We start from the raw sequence: 5397 nt of genomic DNA on the forward strand, positions 1-5397 counted from the left end.
TGTGCTAATCATGATACATTCCTGTAAAATCTTCTGATGCAAACAGAAAAAAAGATCAGCAACAACAAAAAACAGAGGTCAAAACAGATACTGAAATTGAAGTCTGCCACAAATGTGCTTCAGAAGTAAATTGGAAATGGACTGGCATTTTTGTGACCTACATCTCCATGCTCCTCTTTTTATTTTTATCTTTTTATGACCACAGGATTGAGGCTAAATATCTAAAATCAAGAAATAGATGGTTCATTGCAGTGGATATATTAAAAAATAATTTAAAAAATGCTTTCATGCTGCTTTGATTTTTTTTCCTTGTTCTGTAAACAAATACAATAAAAACACCTCAGGAAAATGCTCTGCTAAAATGATGTCTTTCTCTCCTTCTCACTGTTGCCATGGAAATGCTATCAAATGTTCTCTGTTTAATAAACTTTTGAAAGTAGATTTTTCTTGCTTGACCTTAAAGACAGGCACAAGTGAAAGAAGTAATTGAAGCTTCTTTTGCTATATTTTCTGTGATAAATAACCTCCATATTTCACAACACTAATGACAATACATTAAAATACTAACACTACAGTCCTCTGAACATTCTGTATGCATGATAACACCCATACCCAAATGATGTCCAGATTCACCAAGATATCGCCTCAGTTATTTTTGATTCACATTAATGATAAAAATTAACTGTAATTTACATTATTTATTTATTTATTTTTGAGCAAGAAAGTAACAATGAGCATGGGACAGGTCTCAAGCTGTCTCCTTGCAGGGATGCAAATGGAGAAAGAAACACTGTCTCATTAATTTGCAAGACATGTTATTTATGAACATTTTCTGATGTATGATGTTTGAAAGAAAGCAGACTGGAGAAAGCATCCTGCAGGTTTCTTGTTCTCTTGGGGGAAACTGAGAAGAATATACTAATTGCTTCTTGTTATGTGAAAGAGCAGAGAAAGGAAGAAGTGTTACATGTATTCTGTCTGTGGTTAATGAAAGCAATTTTCTAGAGGTCTCTCAGAGCCTCTGTAGAAATATGACTATCCGCCAGCATTGCAACAATGTTATATCATCAGATACCCAATCTAGATATTCAAACAATTACAGTGACAATATCAAATTAATTTGATATGAAAAAAAGAAGGAGTAAGATTTTCTAAGATTTCTTCCCCTCCATTCACCTTCCTCCCATATTCTTCCCTTTAAACAGAAAATTTTCAATAGCAAATTTTAAAAAGTCAGCAAAAAAAGCACATGCAAACAATCACACATGAAGTGCAAAGGAAGATGGAAAAAGGGCACTGTCCTCAAGTACTGGAACTTAATAAGAAGGAATATGTTTTAGAAGAAAATGATAACATGAAAAGCAATGAAGAATAAAGCAAACAGTAAAGCAAAGAAACACAACTTATAGTGAAAACTTGAGTTTTGAACTAAAAGAACTTTTGTATTTTATGATGAAAATTTAGCTATCATGGCTATTCATAAGGCAGAATGGCTCACAAAGCAGGTCCTGAAACATCTCAGTTTTCCAGTACATTATGATGCTCAAATAAGGATCTGTTCGTGTTACAGTACCAAGCTAAAACTATCCACTTAGAAACCATTGCAAAGTTTTCTGTGGTCAGTGAAACAAAGTAGGATGTTGAGCATCAGTGAATTGTAACTGTTTCAATACATTGATTTTTATTCCTCACTGCATCTGTAGCACAGCTTTCGAACACCTACGTCAACTTATTATTATCTCAGCCTATTTACCATCTGTAAACTGGCTGTTAATTTTGGTAGCACTTTTAGTATGATTTTCTGAATTCAAACATTTAGTATATTTTCAGAAGTTAATGTTATTCTACTGTGTGAGTATTTCTGGGGTTGTTATGAACATTAAAAGTCTTGCTCTTTTTCCTCCAGTGTTCAGTAGTAGTGCATTTTGTACATGGTTCCATGTGGAACATAGGAATTAAATATGAGAATATAAAGATGAGGATGAATTAGGGACATCACAACAAGATTTTGCCAGCTGCCTTGAATAAATGGCTTTTAAAGTGATTGTCTTGCTAATGGCTTCAGGACAATGTGCTATTGTAATATTTTATGTTGCTTGAATTTTATTATCAGAGGCTGACCGGAGAGACTGTGGAGTCTCCTTCTCTGGAGATATTCAAAACCTGCCTGGAAGCTTTCCTGTACAACTTGTTGTAGACAACCTGGTATAGTAGAGGGTTGGACTCTATGATCACCAGAGGTCTCTTCCAACCCCTACAATTCTGTGATTTATGATTTTTCAAGTGCTTGCAAGTTTAATATCACATTGCCTTGTTGGTCTTTGTTTGTTTGTTTGCTTGTTTTTGTAACTACTCACTCTATAAAAATTAAGGCTTCCCTGATATTTAGGTTTGGTAAGATACTGCCAAACTCTTCTACATATCAATTCCAGCATAACTGACTGTTTAACTGAAGCTTCATTAATGTTTCAATGGATTGAGCTACACAGACTTCAGAAAAAAATAAGATTGTAGTTTAACTGCAAATACATATCACCTGATGAATGCTGTCTTTCCAGAAAGGAGAAAAAAACAGTATAGGTCCCATGGTTTTAACTGCTTTTCGTTTTCTGCCAGTCCTCTGTGTATGAGTGGTTGTTCAGTTCTAGGTAATGGCCTAGTGTTACTTTGATCATTTTCTGACTTACTGATATATAGTCCTAAAAATGCAAAAAAGAAATAATTTACAATTATATTTTCAGTTACACTACCTATTCTGTTCACACAATTTTTTATTTTATGGTACTGTTAGAGGGAACAAGGTTAACTAAACCTCTGTGATACAACAGTTCAGCCCAAAAAAATAGCACTGGCTTCATGCAGTTTTCAGCATAATGTTTTGGCTGACTAACAATAGCAATAGCAATAGCACAGTTGACCTTCTGGTATCATGCATGCTGGAAAAAAATGGAAAAGAAATTGAGTCATCTCTCTTACAATTTACATTTTCAATGACTTTCAAACTAAACATATAACCAAAGTTTCGTTTTCTTTTTTCTTTTACTCTCCAGATTTACCAGTGCATTCTTCCACATTCCAGAGAGTCTGAAAGACAGTTTATTCTAAAAACTTACTTTCTATTGGCACAGATAGGATTGATTGGTTGCTTGTGCTTGCAGTCATAAACATAAGTGCTCATGAAAACCTACATTTATCAATAGGAATTATTTTACTATTTTTCTAGAAATATGTAAGGGAAAGAAGAAAAGTCTTTTTTTCTTTTCTTTTTTTTTTTTTTTCCCACCAGTGATGAGCATATGTATTGATTCTAAGTTCAGCACTACCATATTGATCCCAAAGAGTATCACTGTTTCCCCATCTAGAAAATCCTCCTCAGATTACACAGATCCAGATTTTAACTATAATAAAGTCAATCTGCTAAAAAATTTACTATCAGTTCCAAGTCTGGCACAGAAATATCTCAAAATTACTGGTATTAGCAGTTTGAAACCATCAGCACTCAAGTGAAATATATGGCCTCATCGTGAGTTAAGAGACAGGCTTTAGTTGGCAAGGCCAGCTCTCTGCCAGCCTCAAGATCCTTTATGTTTTCTGGCTCACAGCCTGAAGGGAACAGCCAATAGTTGCAGCACCTTGACAAGGAATTGAAGAACTGCTGTGCCACAGAATAATTTTGAGTTGCAAGGGTCCCACAAGGATCACTGAGTCCAACTCCAGGCTCCACACAGGACCATGTAAACATCAAACCATATTTTTGAGAACATCATCCAAATTCTAATTGAACTCTGCCACCCTGGGGCTGTGACTACTGCTCTGGAGAGCCTGCTGCAGTGCCCAATTACCCTCTGGTGAAGAATCTTTTCCTAAAATTTGATCTGAACTTCGTATGATGCAGCTTCATGCTGCTCCCTCAAGTCCCTCAGGTTCCATTTCCATTGATTTCCAGTTGTTCATTTCCTTCATTCTTAATTTTATGACATTTAGCATTATTTTTTAGTACAACTTAGAGGTAGTCCAACCTAATCTGCTTGCTCTCTTCAAAGAAACATGAGAGTAATAAAAGAAACTCAGCACTCAGTGCTCTGATTCTTTTGGAACAGTCTAACAGTGAGAAGGTAATATGTTATAGATGTTTAAGAGGATTTAACTTAGCAGCTACTATCAGCTGTATCTGCAGGATGCATGCCTTAACACCTGTTCCCCATTCTGAACATTTGTTCTTATTAATATTTAGGTTATGTTTTATGCTAAGAGTTCCCAGGGTAAATGTCCATATGAAATTTCTGTCAGAAGGATATATTCCATTCATTTGATCAGCAGTAAATGGGTATGCAGAAAGCATATTTGGAAACTTGATATGCTTTGTATATTTGCAGCAGAACAGCGAAAATGTTATCCATGGTATCACAACTGATGTTGACTTACCTATTATATTTCCATAAAGAGGAGAATCTTCAAATTTCTAATATTGTTACTTTATTTTTAAAAAGCTCAAGTCAACTTGATTTTGGTTCTCCCACAGAAGTGTATCTGCACTCTGGAGAAACTGATTATTTGCCAACAAAGCACTTAGTATTTTGCTGACTAAGAAAAATTAATATAGCACTAATCGTTCTTCTCAATACTTTTTGTATAGGAACTATGTTGTTAATAACTAGTAACTAATAACTAATTCTGTTTTTTTTTCTGAACTGTGCGAACCCTTCTGAAGCTCAGGTATCATAGTGTCCAGCTTTAGAAGAGTATTTCTAATCCTACAGACCTCACTGTATTACAGTTTTGAGTTACCAAAGCAAAGAAAGCATGTGGATATTATTCTGTAATATGAGTTAGGAATTGAATTATTTGAAGCTGTTAATTCCATGTTGATGTCTCAAAAAACAGCATGATGTAGTTGTAAGTATATTTTTGAAATTAATGTTCGTGAAATAAACCAGTGAGTTTCAAAGGTGTCTATGACCATTCACTCAGACATGCAGTTACCTAAAATTCAGGGCCCCATTTGTTCTGTTGCAGGGAAGGAAGAAAACTGATATCTTTGATACTTTGTTGTTTTTAAAAAATTATATCCTAAACCCTATTTTCTTGAATAGATTAGGAACCTAACAAGAGAAAATGTTATCTTTACTAACAGCTTCAACATGTGGTCAGCAGTGATTTAATGTCCTGTTGGTTTTTTTTTCTTAGTCATGCTACTCACAATTCAGACATCTCCTTGATATTCTTCAACAAGTTATTTCTTTTCATTTCATGGAATGATTACATAAATATTGGCTAAAAATGTTTTTTCCTTTTGCTTCACTTTTAGAAGATGACCTTCACTTATGCTTAGAACAGGGTAATCAGAGTCTATTAGCTTCTTACAACTATTAGAAATGAAGAATACTCATCCCACTC

The sequence above is a fragment of the Lagopus muta genome, chromosome 3 (genome assembly GCF_023343835.1).
Source record: "Lagopus muta isolate bLagMut1 chromosome 3, bLagMut1 primary, whole genome shotgun sequence".
Lineage (NCBI taxonomy): Eukaryota > Metazoa > Chordata > Aves > Galliformes > Phasianidae > Lagopus > Lagopus muta.